This window comes from Panthera uncia (assembly GCF_023721935.1).
Source record: "Panthera uncia isolate 11264 chromosome B2 unlocalized genomic scaffold, Puncia_PCG_1.0 HiC_scaffold_25, whole genome shotgun sequence".
NCBI lineage: Eukaryota > Metazoa > Chordata > Mammalia > Carnivora > Felidae > Panthera > Panthera uncia.
The window spans coordinates 7,387,603-7,407,077 of NW_026057581.1; positions in this window are offsets into that span (position 1 = coordinate 7,387,603).

Here is a 19,475-nt window from a genome sequence, read left to right on the forward strand (position 1 = left end):
TTGCTCAGGTGTTCACCTTTCCATGTGCCCAAGTTGGTCTAAACTATGTATGGTGGTCTCATTCCCCTTGTCATTGACTCTTTTAGTCAATTCCTGCCATTGAGATGTCAAGAATTCTTCTGGGGGCATTCTGGATAGATTCTTCCCTCTTTATCAAAGCTGAATAAGGGGCACCTGGGTGGCTTAGCTGGTTGAGCGTCCAACTCTTGATTTTGTCTCAGGTCACGATCCCAGGGTTGTGGGATCGAGTCCCGCATTAGGCTCCGAGCTCTTCCCTCTGCCCCTCTCCCCCATTTGTGCATTTGTGCTCGCTCTCTAAAATTAAAAAAAAAAAAGTTAAAGCTGAATAAGAAATTTAAACCAACTATTGAAAGGCACAAGAGAACAACTAAGGCAGACAGAACTTGATTGGCCAGAATCCTAGAGAGAGAGGGAGAGAGATACTGAAAGAAGCCTCATGTTTGCCTCTATTTCCACCTAGTATGGGATGGAGAATAGAGATAGGCAAAAAAGTGGGCTGGGGATAGGGACAATTTTTCTGGGATGGAAAATGGCAGGGTTTGGCATTCCCAAAGGGGATGGACAGATAGAGTTTGAAGTGTGGGGCCTAGAAATATTGAAGGGCTCTGGCACCATTGAGACTCCAGAGGACTCTACCATGAGAGCAAGAGCAAACCATAAAAAGATCAAGTCTGGGGTGCCTGGGTGGCTCAGTCAGTTAAGCATCTGACTTCGGCTCAGGTCATGATGTCATGGTTCGTGGGTTTGAGCCCTGCATCAGGCTCTGTGCTGACAGCTCGGAGCCTGGAGCCTGCTTCAGATTCTGTGTCTCCCTCTCTCTCTGCCCCTCTCCTGCTCATGATCTGTCTGTCTCTCAAAAATAAATAAATGTTAAAAAAAAAAAAGATCAAGTCTAACAAAGCCTAAGACTCATGCTCAACCAGATCAAGTCTGTCTGCATAAAGCCTGTCTATCTACCAGAAAAGAATTAAATCTTCTTTGAGTAGAAATGCCATTAGTCAGAGCTTTACAATTTCTCATACACAATGTCTGACATTCAATAAAAAAAATCTACCAGTAAAAAAAACAAAAATCTACCAGGATATGAATAAATAGGATCAAATGATGAAAACCAAAAGAAGAAACAGGTAATATACACAGACCTAAGGGTGATGATTGCCAGAGGGGAGTTGGTGGGGGGTGGGGGAGAATAGGTGAAATAGCTAAGAAATTATTGGAGTTATCCGACAAGAAATTAAAGGTAACTCTGGTTAACATGCTTAAGAAAACAGAAGAGGGGTGCCTGGGCGGCTCAGTCGGTTGAGTGTCTGCTTTCAGCTCAGGTCATGATCTCATAGCTCGTGAGTTCGAGCCCCGTGTCGGGCTCTGTGCTGACAGCTTGGAGCGTGGAGCCTGTTTCAGATTCTGTGTCTCCCTCTCGCTCCGCCCCTCCCCTGCTCATGCTCTGTCTCTCTCTCCCTCAAGAATAAATAAACATTAAAAAAAAGAAAGAAAGAAAATAGAAGAAAAGTATTCGATTTCATTAGGAAAACCACAGGAATCTTGGGAGGGGTTGTGAGGCACTGGTAATGATCTATATCTTGGTCTGTGTGGTGGTTAATTTTAGTCAATTCTTTTAGTCATCAAGTCATCAAGCTAGACATCAAGCTGAACATTTAAGATTTGCGTATGGGGGGCACCTGGGTGGCTCAGTTGGTTATGTGTCCGACTTCAGCTCAGGTCATGATCTCATAGCTCGTGGGTTTAAGCCCCGCATTGGGCTCTGTGCTGACAGCTCAGAGCCTGGAACCTGCTTCGGATTGTGTGTCTTCTTCTCTCTCTGTCCTTCCCCCCACCTTTCACTCCGTCTCCCCCTCTCTCAAAAATAAATAAACATTAAAAAACCCATAAAATATGTGTTTATTGACTACGTTATTAGTAAGGCTTCTGGTCTATAGTAGACTATTAGCAGTTAACTTTTTAGGGAGTCAAAAGTTATAGGCAGATTTCTGACTGTGTGGGGGGTTGTTGCCACTAACCCCCATGTTGTGCAAGGGTCAACTATATATCCAAGTGCAAAGCATGGTAGTGTTAGGGTAATAGGAGTGCGGAATTTTTTGGTTGTTTCTTTTCTCTGTATAGCAAGTAGAATTATATTAGTTGTATTAGAAAAATTTCAAATTAAATTAATTAAAAATAATATGATTTGAATATATTGTGTATTCCTGGAAATATGAAAGTAAGGGCCACAGAACTGAAACAAAGTTATGTGTATTCTGAACACTTCATATAAATCTCTATCAGCTGCCGATTAAATCCTATGCTATAAATTCACCTTTTATTAATTTCAGTGACACCCCATTTAGATAATCAGCTTAAATCTCTGGAATGTGGTCAGGAAACAGATAAAAGTAAAAAGTAAAATTTCTTACAAGCAAAATGACTGTCAATGCCCCTATGCGTTATTCACAGGTACTTACTGAGAGCCAGGTAGGCTCATTATTGCCATAATTCGAACAAGCTAGAATTGCTACCCCAGGAAACGGAAAAGTGGATGGGGTTGCAGAAAGTGACATCTGCCAGCCTGACAGTAAAGTCCAGAGGTAGAAAAAACAACCCCAAAGCAGACCAAAATATATTGAAAACGATTTAATACTGGGTACCGAGCATAACTATATTCCAGCATTTTCTATGGCAGTTGGCTCTAATAATGACTAGAGCTCTCAATAGCAACACACTTACCCTACTTGGGAGGCTATCTAGTCAGAGAAGCATGTGGAATGCACATTTTGGAAAGGATTCCACTTAATATGGTTTCTTTTTAAAATATATTTTTGGTTGTTTTGCCTGAACACACACGTGTGCACTCTGCACGCACACACACGTACCCCTGTAAGGAACTGCTCACTTTTCCTTAACAGGCAATAAATGAGGAGATCTACTCAAGCTTTTCTGGAAAAAAAAAAAAAAAAAGTGACAATTTATCAAAGCAACTCGCTCCTCAAATTTCCGTCATTTTGCTGTGTTACTAAATGAAGCACTAAGAAAACATTTTTCAATCTCAAGGCTTGTCTCCTGTTCCATACTTGCCTCCACCCACCCCTTCTTCCCTCTACCCTCCGTCCCCCCACTTGCTTATCACAGCCGCGAGCTGAACCAGTCTGGGGGGGGGGGGTTGGGAATTAACGCGGAGATCTGTAAATGTCAGTTGCTATTAGAGCCAACGAGAAACTCTTCCGCCAGGGTCCCCGCAGCACTGCGGGCCGGGCCGTGGGAGCTGCGTTCCACTGGAGCTGGGCTGCCTGTGGCTCGCAACAGTCAGGGCTGTCTGGAAAGTTTTCAGGTTGTTTGCTTTCGTGGATTCGCTCCAAGTGAGGCACATGTTTTTCAAAAATGAATGCCAAAGATAACAAAAAAACGCAAAGGAGAGGAGAAAGGGAGGATTATCCAGAATATACGAGTGAACCAGGATAAGGCTTAGCGAACGACACAACGGTTCAAGGGCACTTGGCTCCCCACCACATTTAGAACGGCCCACAGAGACCGAGGTTAAAAACAATGTACATAATGACTTGAAAGACAGTTATTTGGGCCCCTGGATGTGTTTTACATCTTCTTCATATTGCTTGGGGCAGAGGTCACTGAATTATTCTGTTATTTAAGCTGTTTACAGCTATATTTGAGTGGTCTTTGTTGACAATTTTGCTTCCAAGTAATTTTCTAAAAACATCCTAATTACTGTTCCCTGTCATTAGCTACTGTAATTTGTTTTCAGGGCTGATGGTCAGCACTGTGACTGCATTTAGAACACCGAACGGGTTTGCATGATCATTCAGTGCCTGTCCCTGTTAAACCTATTGCTGTTTCTTCAAACCACTTCAGGTTTTTGGGTTTTTGTTTTTTAAGTATGCCATTTACATCTTTAAAGAAGAAAATGGAAGATGATTCTTTTTGTGTCATTATAATTTAGTGTTTCCATAGGACTTTCATTTCTAAAGGCATTACAATCATTTATTAATTACCCAGCCCTGTGCCCTTAAGCTCTCAGCCATTTGGAGTCTCTCTGATTTCTAGATAAGCCACTGAGGCTAGGGAAGGGCACTTGGCTGGGGAGAGGTTCCTCCCTTCCTGTTAGGATTCCCACCCTTTTTCCAGGCCACCCCACCCAAGTGGGATCTGCACAGGCTGGCTTCATTGCTGTATTTGAAGTTTCGTGTTTGATGTTCCCTGAACGTGTGTATAAAATACATACCAAAGGAACATATAGATTATTTTTGGGTTATTTGATGTTTTGGATTTTCCCTGTTACTATTCATTTCTGTTCATTCATTTACCCCTTCATGGAACCCTGTGTTGGGCTCCCCCTCTACGTCAGTCAGTGAACCGGGCTCTGAGGAGAGGAGAGCCACAGTCTCACCATGCAGTTAAGAATAGGGCTGAAGATACTGTTAGACGAGGTGCGTGATGGCATCTGATGAAAATGCCATGGGAGGGGGGAGTGTGCAAAAGAGACGGAGATAAATAACATTATTCCAGGGAGATAAACCAACATGGAAAATGGGAATTCAGGGAGCAACAGGTCACTTAGTTGCCCTACCTGGAGGGTTTATTGTGAGGACTAATGGTAAATGAGGCTGGGGTCGTGGTTTAGAGGAAGATTTCGGATGGTGCTGAACTGCCTGCTGGGTGAACCTCTCCAGCCAACGCAAAGTCTCCCCAACCGGACTGTAAGTGATCACTAGTAGCCAGAAAGACAGAGAAAGCAAGGGGCATAATTGCATTCACTATATCGCAGAAAAATTCACAGAGAGATTAATTAATTGTATGGCTGAAAGACCAGTAGGCAAACGACCAGGTGATCTAAAACAAGGCCAAGAAAATGGGCTTTACGAAGGAAAACGGGTAATTATGCAACAGATTAATTATACTGAAGAATGTCGAAAGCGACCAGATTGTGGGAAGTTTTCTGATTTTACAGCAATAGAAAATCATACCTGAAACCACACGGGCTTCACGCACTCATGCATTCATTTATCTGTAGGTGATAATACAGGGTTTCATATTCTGTGAATTTCCGATCTTATTTACTTACAGAGTCCTCTGTCTCTACTCCCTTCTGACTTTCTGTCTCCACCCTATAGTCAATACCAGACTCGTGCCAAGCTTCATTTCATGCCAACTTCCACAGGAAATCCAGTCATATCAACAATCCTATGATTTCTGCAGTTTACAGATACATACGGGATATTGGGGAGTGTGGGTCACATCACAAGCCTCTATCATGTCCCTCTCCTCAGCATCACCCTGCTTGTAAAGCCTCCCTCTGACTCACAAGGCTCCCTTTCATGACAAGTGACCCTTGCCTCCTACTCTCAGTCTGTGGACACTGAAGATCTGGCCCCGATCCACAATTGGATGTGTATAATGATCCAAAAATACAAAAATAAAGTAGTAGAAACTACCATTTATTGGGCATTGACTATGGGCCAGGTCCCAAACTGAGAGCTTACCCGCATGACGTCATCTGACTGTCCAGCCCCATGGTGGGTATTATTAAGCCATGTCACAGATAAGGAAAAAGAAACACAGAGACGTTAAGTGATGTGCCCAAACGAATCCGAATGTTAAGAAGCAGATCAGTTGGCTGCCAAAGCATGGCATCTTAACAAAGTATCATTCGAGTTGTCTTCCAGACCCAATGCGAAAGACATATTGTTCTAGGCATCCCCTGGATAATAGCGAAAGAGACCACAGCACAATTTTAAACACAGGAACACAGAGGACTTAATCTGACTGCTTCTAGAAGGCTTGTCTTTGAGACACTGAAAGCATTTGTTATTGTACTGAGTGTAGCAGGTGAGGCTGTCAGGGATCAGTGCCTTTACGGCAGCATGCGGTTCTCACATGGGTTTTTGCTAAATGCCACACCTCTGCTCCCCAATTACGGGTTGAATTTTGCACCCCTGAGATTCATATGTTGGAGTCCTAACACCCAGTACCTTAGAATGTGACCTTATTTGAAGACAGGGTCTTTCCAGAGGTAATCAAGTTAAAATGAGCTCATTAGGATGGGCCCTAACCCAGTATGACTGGTGTCCTTGCAAAAGGGGGAAACTTGGACCCAGGAACACTCAGAGAGGGAAAACCTAGGGAGGAGATTGCTCTCGACGAGCTAAGAAGAGAGACCAGCTCCAGATTCTCCACCAGCCTTGGAAGGAACCGACCCCACTGATACTTTGATTTCGAACTTCCCAGCCTCCAGAACCATCAGACAATAAATTTCTGTTATTCGAGCCCCCCGTTCCGTGATACTTTGTCACCGCAGCCCTAGCAAACGGAAACACCCCCCATTCCATACTGCCCCAGTTGGAATTCTCTCTCCTTTCCTCAGGTTCATCAACACCAAAAAGAACCAACAGAACTAAGTGTTCCAGAACTTAGAACCAACAGAACTAAGCTGCCACATTTTGAACAAGGTACCAGATAGTGAGCCTGTCCCCAAAGAGTTCCCTCTGATTTGATCCGCTCGACTGATTGAGTATATAAGAACAAACATTTGAATATTACTTCCTCTGGGTTAAAAAAAAAAAAAAAAAAAAGAAGGAGTTCTTTAGGGTCCGTAGCAACTTCAGGGTAGCAGGCGCTGACCCTGATCATAGAGGGACTCTTCTGGAAGACTGCTGGGGAGTGCCGGTAGTATTCCAAACAGATCTTAAAACAAGTATATGCAGCTTCTTGTTTAAGATGTGTAAATAAACTGTCAGCCAAGTCAGCAGCCCCTTGTCTGTTCCTTTTTTTTTTTTTTTAAGTAATTTTCAAGACAAGCTCAAACATAACTCTCACAGTTGGTTACTAGAGGAGTTAATGGCTTTAAGCTCAAAAGGAATGACTTTTTTGAATTATCCATTTGACAAAAGTCTCCCTAAGGCAACACGTTTACCCCCTGCCCGCTCCCCTAGTTGAAGTTAGCAACCATGTATTAATTAACTGAAGCCAATCTCAGGAAACACTAAACCTCTGTCTTTTCTTTTTAAGAATACAGAGTTTACATTAGAAAACAAGTAATTCTAAATTAGCTGAGAGCTTCTTGTTATGTGAACGGAAAGGTTTCCTGGTAAATGTTTTCCACAAACCACCTGAATTAAGGGGCTCTCATTTCAGTAGGACTGATGCTCTAGGAAGGCAGTCAGTTGCCTACGTGAGATGATTAGAGAGTTAAAAAGAATGTGTTTCTCCCCAAAACATTTCCTTCGCTGGCTTGTTGCAAATGTCTGAATTTCACAACGAATACATCAACTTTAGAGTTCGTCCTTGCTTTTGTTTCTGCATCAAAATGTACCCCTGAAAGAGGTAACGTCTGGTTCCTACCTGAACTCAGCCGTGTGGTGGGGTCCAGCGGAGACAGGCCACGAGGGCCACACCAGGCCCTGGACACAAGGCATAGTTTCGCAGGAAGCACTGGGGCAACTGGTAGCAGAGGGTCACTCCCTTGGCTGTGTCTGAAGATAAGGTTGGCTTTCCAGAGCTTCTTCCTGTTGGGAGTCAAATACACGCAGTTGATGGTTTGGTGGTACTATCTGGGTAAGAAGTCCACTGTTGCATGAACGTGTAACTTTTTTTTTTTTTTTTTTTTAAGACAGAGAGACAGAATAGGGGAGGGGCAGAGAGAGAGGGAGACACAGAATCTGAAGCAGGCTCCAGGCTCCGAGCTGTCAGCACAGAGCCCGATGCGGGGCTCGAACCCACGAACTGCGGGATCATGACCTAGGCCTAAGTTGGATGCTCAACCGACTGAGCCACTCAGGCGCCCCATGAACAGGTAACAGTTTAAGTTGCTTGCACATTAGTAAGAATTAGGCTTTTGTGTCTAATGTTCTATGTGATCCAAATGATGCCAGCTGGATAAGAGGACTGTTCCCCAGAGGAGGCTGGGGGAAGGAGGGAGTGTTGGGAGGGGGAGGGGTGGGGACACCAAAAAAGGGTAACAGAAGAAACTAAAGACAAACATCTAGCCTCTAGAAATGTGAAAAAATAAACTGCTATTCTTTAAACCATCCAGGTTGTGGGACTTTGTTACAGCAGTCCTAGCGAACTGATGTATTTGCCTTGTTTTTAGTCTCTTTATTTGTGTGAAGTTCTATACAAGATTGGAAATGCCTGTTGCCAAATACATTGCTTCTTTCTGGGGTGAGCTACCACAATACATTCAGCCCACATCTGGGGTGCCTGGGTGGCTCAGTCGGCTGAGTGTCGACTTCGGCTCAGGTCATGATCTCACAGTTCGTGGGTTCGAGCTCCAAGTTGGGCCATGTGCTGACAGCTCAGAGCCTGGAGCCTGCCTTGGATTCTGTGTCTCCTTCTCTCTCTGCCCCTCCCCCACTCACGCTCTGTCCCTCTCTCTCTCAAAAATAAATAAACATTAAAAAAAATTAAATTCAGCCCACATCCAACCCTCTTGGAACATTCAAGGTACATTAAAATCTATCTGCTAAGGCTTATTCATGATAAGACACTTATCAAGTCTGCTAGTGAAAAGATATACCCAGAGGAGATGATGGGATAGTTCTTTTTTTTTTTTTTTTAATTTTTTTTTTTTAACGTTTATTTATTTTTGAGACAGAGAGAGACAGAGCATGAACAGGGGAGGGTCAGAGAGAGGGAGACACAGAATAGGAAACAGGCTCCAGGCTCTGAGCTGTCAGCACAGAGCCCGATGTGGGGCTTGAACTCACTGACGGCAAGATCATGACCTGAGCCGAAGTTGGCCGCTTAACCGACCGAGCCACCCAGGCGCCCCTGGGATAGTTCTAAATGTAAGTAAAGTTCACAGAGCCAGTGATGACGATAGCTAATTAGCAATGCTTACTGTGCATCTGCACTTTAAACGCACAGACTCTGTTTCTCAGGACAATTCTATAATTTGATTTTAATGCAAACTAGTGAGGTAGATACTGCCTATCCCCCTTTACATATGGGAAAGGTGAGGCATGGAGAAATGAGGGAACTTTCCTCAAGATCAATCTTGTAACTGGAGAAGGGAGGTTGTTTTACAATACAGCAGCTGGATGCTGGAGCCTGAGCTTGTCATCACTCTGTTGTTCTACCAAGACATTTAATTCTAGTGATAGAAAAACAAAATGAAGTTGGAACCCTACCTCACGCCATATAAAAAGATGTATTAAAGACCTAAATGTAAGAGTAAACTCTAAAACTCTGAGAAGAAAATATACATCTTTTGGACCTGGGATTAGGCAATGGTTTCTTAGACATGATACCAAAAGCATAAATGACAAAAGAACAAATGAATAAATTGGACTTCATAAAAATTAAAAACCTTTGGGCTTCAAAGAACACTATCAAGAAAGTGAAGACACTTTAAAGAATAGGAGAAAATATTTGCAAATCACATATCATATAAGGGGCTAGTATCTAGAATATATATATATATTTTTTTTAATTTTTTTAACGTTTATTCATTTTTGAGAGACACAGAGACAGCATGTGAATGGGGTAAGGGCAGAGAGAGAGGGAGACACAGAATCCGAACCAGGATCCAGGCTCTGAGCTGTCAGCATAGAGCCTGATGTGGGTTCGAACCCACGAACTGTGAGATCATGACCTGAGCTGAAGCCAGACACTCAACCGACTGAGCCACCCAGGCGCCCCTAGAATATATTTTTAAAAAAAACTCTTAAAACTCAACATTGAAAAGACAACACAATTTAAAAATGGGCAAAGGATCTGAACAGACATTTCTCCAAAGCAGATATACAACGGCCAACATGTGAGGTGCTCAATATCATTACTCATCAGGGAAATGCAAATCAAAATCACAGTGATATACCATCTCTTACCCACTGTGATGACTGTAATTAAAAACCAGAATAGAAAGGAGAATAACGCGTGTCAGGGAGGATGTGGAAACATTAGAGCCTCACACCTTACCGGTAGGAAAGTACAAAGGTATAGCTGCTGTACAAATCACAGTGCGACAGCTCTTCAAAAACTGAACATAGTTTAAACCAACCAATTTCGTTCCTAGGTATATGCCCAAGAGAATTGGAAATGTACTAGCACACAAAAAGTTATACGTGAGTGTTTGTAGCAGTATTATAATAGAAAGTGAGGGGGACTGGGTGGCTTTGTCATTTGGGCGTCCAACTCTTGGTTTCAGCTCAGGTCATGATCTCACAGTTTGTGGGATGGAGATCCGGGTAGGCAAATTCTGTGCTGACTGCGTGGATTCTGCTTGGGATCTCTATCTCTCCCTCTCTCTGCCCCTCCCCAACTCACTCTCTTCGTCTCTTTCAAAATGAATGAGTAAAAAAAAGGTAAAGATATTACTAAAAAAAAAAAAAAAAGATTCCCTCTCACCTTCTTCCCCATGCTCTCCCTCTCTCTCTCTCAAAACACAAAACCCACAAAAACCACTGAAGTGCACACTCTAAAGGGTGAATTTAATGGTATGTGAATTATATCCTTCTAAAAAATTTTTTAGGTCTCACAAATTTTAGCCACGATGCAAAGAAAATGATTTTAGGTGCTACTTGATTAAGAGGTGCCTTTTGTCCCTTGCCTTTGCTATAGGTAGCACATTAAAAAAAATTTTAAAGCTCTAGAGACGACTTTCAAAATGACTTATAAAAAAAGCTGTCTGGGCGCCTGGGTGGCTCAGTCGGTTAAGCGGCCGACTTTGGCTCAGGTCATGATCTCGCGGTCAGTGAGTTCAAGCCCCGCGTCAGGCTCTGTGCTGACAGCTCAGAGCCTGGAGCCTGTTTCAGATTCTGTGTCTCCCTCTCTCTGACCCTCCCCCGTTCATGCTCTGTCTCTCTCTGTCTCAAAAATAAATAAATGTTAAAAAAAAAATTAAAAAAAAAAAAGCTGTCACACATACGGATAATATGGCTAAATGGAAGTTCTGGGAGAAAGTTTCTAAGTTGTTTTCCGGAAAAGATAAATTTCTGCTGGCTTTGAACTAAAAGTTCCTCAAAATAATTGAGAACGAAAACGAACGAGGTTTAACAGATTATTTTTAAAAACTCAGCAAGTTCTAATAAGATTTATAGATATTAAATTATATAAAATTTTGGGTTTTCAACTTAAGATGGTTGTGTTTTTATTTGAGTGATGAGGATTGTCAAGATTTACCACCTGATTTACCTTTCTGTTAACTGAATAATGGATGCAAACGGAAAACGTTGACTCTGTCTTCTTGGTCTTTATTGTAGTTGGGGAAAACTGGTCAAACCAATGGCCCACAGTTGCCCAGAATTCAACAACTCATGTTTCATATAACCCTACACGTTCACACACTTAGGCACAGACATTCAGTGTGGTACACTGAGAGGGCTGTGTGGTCCCACGTGGGCTTTCCTCTTCACTCTGCCACTGGGTATAGACGCCGGGCAAGCTTCTTCATCTCTTCGAACGTGACTTTTCCTATTTGCAAAATGAGCAAAACAGTGTCTCCGGTGCAGGGGATTTGCTAACATTCAAAGAAATAACGCATCGAAAGTGCCTGACACACTTTTCGCTACACGCTGCCTGCGTGGATGATGGCGGTGCCGTTGGTGTTGAACAGCGCGAGGATCCCTGAATGAGGTAAGTTCCTGCAGACCAATAGGCCCGGGCACAGGGCTACACATGAAGTAGATCCTAAATAAATCTGTGTGAGCTGATGAATTACTTCCTACTGGAAACCACACAAATCAAAAACATTTGTCTTCTGACTTGTTGCCTTTCCCCAAGTGACGTCCAACCCCTGGACTTCGGTAGATGCCTTCTCTGACTAGCAAATCCACCTTCCCATTCATGAGTAGTGGCTAAGGTCAGGCTCCTCATGACATTATCTTCTTTTGATAACATTTTCCCCACCGAAGAAAGTTTACTCATTCTGTATTATGCCAAACTGCATCATCTGGGGGGACGAGCTACAACTCCAGTTGGAAAGACCTAATTGGGTTCCAGCCATTTGCTGGGAAAGTTGTAGTCCTTGTTTAAAATTATTATTTTAACTGGCCAAGTGCCTTTTGTTCTCAGATTAATAATCTCTGCATCGTGCCTGAAGCCTTGATGTTATTTTCACTTCTACACTAAATATCGCCCAATTAAAAAAAAAAATAGGACAACTCTCAATTTCAGAAGTCAAAACTCCTGTTTTTCTAATTGCCTATTTCAGAGGTCTGAGCTTTTGAAAATAAATCTCATCACACTGGTTTTAGTTTTCTTTGGCTGGTCCATCCAGCCGGCTACTTTCACTGGCAAAAGGAAACAATATTTGGTTATTGTTCATTTATTTGTTTCAGGGAGACTTTGTCATGCCTCAGTTTTAACCATACATGTTAACATTGGTCCAGTAAGAAAAAAAAAGCAATATTTTGGGGTCCAATTGGTCTCAGACTGCGGTGTTGAGATATTCTAGCACAGCAAGTTATGTACAATAGGGTACAGCCTACAAATTGTCTTGCCTGCAAACTGTAAATTACTACAAAATCTAAAAGCAAAAACATAAGCTGAAGTCAGAGTGGAAAATGGAAGTGTTGTTTCTTCAATAAGGTGTTTAAAGTTTTGAAACGATTGGGCTAATTCTCAAATGTTCCCTGTTAATTAACTGGGCTATTGAAAACCTGAGGTCACCCAGAACTTTACTTTTGCCTCCTCCAACATAAAATTCAAGTTCATTCTCGGTAACAAGGGAAATAATTTACTGGTCTCCATGCCTCTGCCTCCCTCTCTCATGCTGTCACCTCCAGGCTCTGAAATAGCTCAGACTCAGGAACACATTAATGCTCAACCCAAGGGCAAGTTCATTGAGAATTTGCAAAATTAGGCTCTGAAAATCTGAAGCTGACTGCAATTCCAGAGAGGTCTGTTTGGAAGAGACAGTCCAGTCGATCAGTCCAGGAGGCTGCCGTTAACATGTCACCGTGGGGCCCGCTCTTGCCGGCCCCGTGTGCGCCCCAACCAGGGGTATCTGTGGGCGAGAATGGGAATTGCCCTCGGATGTTAACTCCTGTCCCCTACTTCCTCTCAACTGTCTGTTATTGATTTATTGTCTGTATCTTTGTCTAAACCCTAAAGCTATTTATCTTTTCACCAGGGTAACAAGTTCTGTATGTATCCAATCTGCTCCATAAAATAGAACTTCTTATTTTTTCCCCTAAACTGGCTCCTTTAAGCTTCAAAAAGATTCCTGGATTCGGGGAGCAAGTTCTTACACAGATTTTCCCTACCTTTCATGATTTTATGGACTTTCTCAGCTTTAGTCTTTTACTGCCAACACTTTCATCCCACTGAGCATGCAGAAAGGGGTGGGACACATGGTAAACCCTGAGAAGCGTAATGGGAGACGCTAGGTGGGGGTGCTGGGGGAGAGACGAAGGCTTGAGCGATTGGCCACAGCACGAGTAAAGGCTTCTGGTCAATTACCAGTGGTAACTTGGAAGCAAGTTTCACGTGAGTTTATTTGTTGGTCTTTTCAAGTGGTAGGTCCTTGAAGGAAAGAGATACAGGTTGAGCCTATGGCCACACATGCCAAAAGGATTAAAAATAGTCTTGCTGATATAAAACCTTTCGAAGTCACATACAGTTAAACCACACTGACCGAAAAGGTCTCCGAGTGTATGACTCCATTTACACGAAATATTGAGAGTAGATAAAGCCCTAGAGATGGAAAGCAGATTAGTGGTTGCCAGAAGCTGGGGTTGAGCTGAAGTATGAGGGTGACTGTTTACTGGGTGTGGGGTTTCTTTCTGGGTTGATAAAATGCTTGGAAACTGGAAAGAGGTGGTGATTTCGCAACATTATGGATGTAAAAAATGCCCCTGAACTGCATGCAGACTTTAACATAGCTAATTCCATATCATGTGAATTTTAACTCACTAAATTATAATCCTGTCTTATGTGTGTATGTATGTGCGTGTGTATTCAATTTAACAAATATTTGAGTGTGGACAGTGTGCTGACCACTTTGCAAACACTACTGGAAACAGCTGTAGAGGGGCATTTCACCCAGACTTAGAGGATCATGGGAGGTTTCCTCCAAAAGTAACATTTAAAGGGAATACAAAGCTGCCATTCGTTTCACAAATGTGTACTAAGCACCTGGCACCTATCAGTCATTGATACAGGCCCTGGGGATACAGGAGTGAACAAAACAAAGCCCTTTCCCTCATAAACCTTACATCCCTGCAGTGAGAGACAAAAGAAAGCAAGTAAATACAATCGTATCCACGAAAACACCTTGGAGAAAAATAATATAAGGAAGGCAGGTGGAGAGTTGTGCGTGGAAAGTTCCAAGTGCTGCTCAACATTTGGGTCAAGGTCCCCCTCGCTGCCGAGCTGATGTTTGAGCAGAAACCCGAAGTTAGCGAGCCAGGCAGCCAGGCTGCTATCTGGGAAAATGGCAGTCTGAGCAGGGCAGTGGGTCTGGAACCCAGTGAGAGACAGGAAGAGGACAGGGAATGCCACTGGGAGGATCAGTGTGGCCTTCTTGTCCATAGGACATTGGTTTGACTCTTTGGGCAATTTTAAGCAGAGCAGCAATTTTAAAAGAACTCGTCTCGCTGCTGTGCTGAGAATATCAATGCTAAAGGCACAAGTGAGGAAGCAGGAAGATGAGTTAGGAGCTGCTGCCATTTAGGGGCGCCTGCATGGCTCCTTCAGTGGAGCATGTAACTCTTGATCTCAGGGTTGTGAGTTCAAGCCCCAGGTTAGGTGTAGAGATTATTCAAGGGTAACACCTTTAAGAAAAAAAAAAAAAGAAAGAAAGAATAAGAAGCTATTGTATTTAACTGGGCAAGAGGCAAGGGGTGCCTTGGGCCAGATACAGACACACAGGCAGTAAGAAATGACTAGATTGGGGATAGATGTTCTTTGAAGTTGGAACCAATCATTTTTGCAGATAGATTAGATATACTTAGCGAGAGATGGGATGATACCAAGGTTCTTGGCTTAAACAAATGAGGAGGGAGGTAGCATTGACATCTGCTGAGATGCGTAAGGCTGCAGGAAGAACAGGTCTGCTGATTGGAAGCCAGGAATCAAGGTTCTGGACATGTGAGGTCTGAGATGCCTATGGGATGTCTTAGTGGGTGATAGTGAATGAGAAGCAGGAGTTTATGTAGAAGTCTGGACTGGGAGACATTAGCAAGCAGACGGTATTTAAGCCGGGAAACTGAATGAGATCACCTCAGCAGCACGTTACCTGATGCTTAAAAGTCAACTGAAAAACAGAGGACCCCACGTCTTACACTAAGCAGATCATTTATGTGGGGAGGGAAGAAGAAGCAGTCATTACAGACCTTTTCACCAGACATCTCAAAAATGGCTCAGGAAAGAGAGTCCATGCACATGTACAGACAGGAAAGACAACGGCTTATCTCCAAAGACAGACAGGAGTTGATTTAAAAGGGAGAAGTCTGACAGTCATTGATCACAGCATGTTTGTTGTACTGCCCCCCCCCCCCCAGATTTCAGGGAAATTGGGCACCTCGCAAGAATAGTCATCCCAGCCCAAGAAAGCTGGAAGCACCAAATGGATTGCCTATGAATTTGTTCTCTTTCATTTCATTATTTTGAATAAACACTTGTATTTCTAGTAGGGCAGTTGAAGGAACTTCTCAGAATATTTAGCCCGAGGATTTTCAACCAAGAAGATCATTTCTTTTTCACTCTTTACAACTAGCAGAATGGTATGGAATAGACCAACTTTTGCTATTGGAGGGACTGGTTGGTAGACAGGGCTCGATCATCAGACAGACCTAGGTATCAATTTCCCCAAATGTTCATTCCCTCCTAGAAGACCCTTACAACAGAGGTGCCCTCTAACATGCACATGATGATCCCAGACACATTTGCAACACTATACTAATGCGGATAGAAATTTTACTTCCTGTTCTCATCAAGTGTTCGAGTGAATCGTTCTTTATGTTTACCCTACAGGTTACTGTTGATTTGTCTGTCTTCCCAATTCTTTGGCTCTCACTCACCCCAGTTCCCCATTACTGACCCAGAACTCCCACATTTACTGGTAACCTTATTAAAGTTAGACTCTGCATTTCATAATCTATGATGGTAACACTAGGTTCACTTTGCTGACACACTTAACCTCACCAAAATTACTTGGGCAAAGAGCTCTGTAACAACCATTGGTTACAATTATTCCTTTCCTGGGGCAAAAAGTTTCCATTTCCGTTGAGACAAGATCCCTGTCTTCAGCACCAGATCTGTTTCCCAGGAAAGCTACCAAAAATTCTGACTCTTGTTGCCAGTTGTTGGCGAATACCAAGAACATGATCTGCTCTGACAGAGCCAACATACAAATGGAGGGATTCGGTAGCCTCTGCCCGGTATGATTTGAGGCTCCCTTGCAGAATTCTCTTCTGGACTGCCTGAGCCCTGCTACCTGAGTCTCGACCACTAGTGAATCATGTCTTTGCATTAAGCATTGCCTTCTGGAAAACACTCTTCAAAGAGTTATCATATTTAAGTTAGTTGGTGGTCAAAGGGGTGGGAGGGGAGACAGCAAGGAGAGGAAAAAGGAAGAGAGCTGAAATACAGGTGGTAACATAAAGCTTCGTGTGTTGAGAGTTTTATTCAGGACTGCATTGCAACATTAGTGCAAACAGAGTAGGTAGTAATTATGACAATGATTCTAGCACGGCTCAAACCTACAGGCTTATGCCTAATGTGGTCTTATTCTTTATTTACAGGAAGCTTAGTAAATAGTGCAGATTTCACCTGATGTGTAGTTGGCCTACTGGTTCAGTAGGAATTAGAAGTTCCTTTAGGAGAGTGACTCTCAACTATGGGCAATTCTGCCCTGCTCTCCCAGGAGTTCTCGGCAATATCCGGAGATGTTTTCGGTTGTCACAGTTGGGGGAGAGGGCGCTACTGCCATTGACTGGGTAGAGCCCACGAACGCTGGTAAGCATCCTACAATGCACGGGGCAGCCTCTCCCAGAAAAGACCTGTCCAGCCCAAAGTGGCGACCATGCTGCAGTTGAGAGAGCGTGCTTTAGGGTTATAGGCCAGCAGCCAGGGTTGTGGAAATGATGGAACTGTAGTGTAGTAGCTTCTAGTTATGTCTTGCAGAGGAACAGGAATCCACGGGTGTAAAAGCATGAATGCAAAGAGTGGCCCTGGAATGTTGTCCCTCTTCAGAAACCCCTTGTTACATTCAGCCCCATGACCTGCTATTGGGAGAGTTGTTTTGTGGACCTTATACTTGACTATCCATTGCCATTTCAGTAGCCAGAAGGCTACGAATCTTTACCAATTCATTTTAAGAGTTTTATGGGGGGAAATGTCCTAGAAAAGAACCGCTCGGTTGACGTATCTTGAAGAGTGGCAAACACGCTTTCGTTCCCAGCTTCTAGCTGTTCCAGCCAAACCAATGGCACATAGGTGTCCCGGGATGCCATCTCCCCTGGCCCCTCCTGAGGGCAGTCACTGCCTCCTACCTTCCTGCCAACAGTGTATACTCTGAAGCCCTCCCCTGCTCTCCTTCTCCTCCATCCCACTCCATCCTTCCCAAAGAGCCACAGCAGCTAAGAACAGAGAAGGTCCCACCATCACCTACTTCCCTCTATTGACTGATGCACTTGAATGGCTACTCACCCTTAGGAAACGGATTACCTCACAGGATTTTATTTGTGGAATAAAAGGGTTTCTGCATTCCACCCTCCACTTTGGCAAAGCCACTCCAGACATTAAAGGTAACAGGGAGGGGTGCCTGGGTGGCTCAGATGGTTAAGGGTCCCAACTTTGGCTCAGGTCATGACCTCACGGTTCGTAGGTTGGAGCCCCGCGTCGGGGCCTGTGCTGACAGCTCAGAGCCTGGAGCCTGCTTCGGATTCTGTGTCTCCCTCTCTCTCCGCCCCTCCCCCTCCCTCAAATACAAATAAACATTAAAAAACACACACACGCACACAAAACTTTACAAGTTGCAGGGAGACCTCGGGCGAGGGCAAACCCAATCTGGAAATTTCATGAAGCACAGGTAAGCCCGTGTTAGTCCCGAAAGCTTACCTGGGGAAGGGGAGAGGTGTTACAACTGGTTCACGCCCAGGAGGGACCCAGCACGGTGAGCCTGCACCACTGGACAGTCTCTGAATCACGGAGGACCCGCCAACTTGGCCGACCTGGGAAGAAAAGAAATTTTCTTCAGTGTTTCCTGAACCCAACAGAACCATACTCTATTTTTAAAAATATTTATTTATTTATTTATTTATTTATTTATTTATTTATAAATTTACATCCAAGTTAGTTAGCATATAGGTTTTTAAAAAATTATTTATTTATTTATACATACACACATACATACATATATATAAGAACCGTGCTCTTAAACAATAGCCTCTTCTGGCGACCCCCTCCCTTTCTCTGGTTTCTGTCGGTCGGCCAACCAATCCATCGATGGTTCCCCTTAGCATGGAGGCTTCTAGATACCCATTTCATATCTTCTGGCACATAGCTGCTGGAACCGACATTCATACTGGAGGACTGCTATTCCTTTGGTGCCGCAGGAGCCCTGAGATAGCGCCACAGAGCCCGTCTTTAACTCTCCTGTATTCTGACTCTGATTATGTGCTTTCTGATAATCTGTGTCCCTGGAATGCACCCTCGTGGCTAATGGAAGCATCATTTTCTGCAGTCACGATCCCTTTTCAGGAGACTCTGGTTTTAACCTGACTGGTATCTGTAGGATAAAAGAGAAATGCTGCTGAGTAGTGAAGAGAATATGTGCAGACCTCCAGCCAGAGGGAGAAGAGGAGAGGGGGAGGGAGGGAACCCAACTAATCTTCATTCTCCCAGCAGAGATATAGAGGCTGGGAAACATCTCTGTAACAACCAGCCATGGCTCGCTCCCTTTTACGCTCCTTTCCATAAAGCACTTAGAGAAGAGGAAAAAAAAAAAAAAAAGAAAAATTCAGTCCGCCTATTTCCCCGAGGCTGTATTCTTTCAGCCAAGTTGTGACAAGCCACTGATTTCTACCCTACAAATTATTTAAAATTCCACCTTCACACTGGGATTGGAAAATCAATCTCCCTGATTAAAAAGTGACCAGCTTCACATTTCCAAATGTCTCTTTAATCTTTTAATTATGTCTGGTTACAGACAGCACGAGTCTCCAAGAAGCGGAGAGTGGCATTCTGTGCTAACTGAGCTCCAAAGATCTATACACCCATCAGCCTTTCTACTTAACCATCTGGCATTGCTACCGTCAGGTGGGGCTGCTTTTAGAAATACTGCCAGAAGAGCAGAATCTTGATATACTCCTATTTCAGTATCACACGTAAAGTATTGTTGTTTGTAATCTCTCAGCTAAATGAAATATTATGGGACTAGCCGGAGACTTTGCAGATATGAATGCCAGTTTAATAACAAGCATTGGGGCATATGGACGTTTGGGCACTGGCCTGAGAATTCAACCCAAACCCACCGTCATAAATAGGGCTAGCCAAAGTAACCC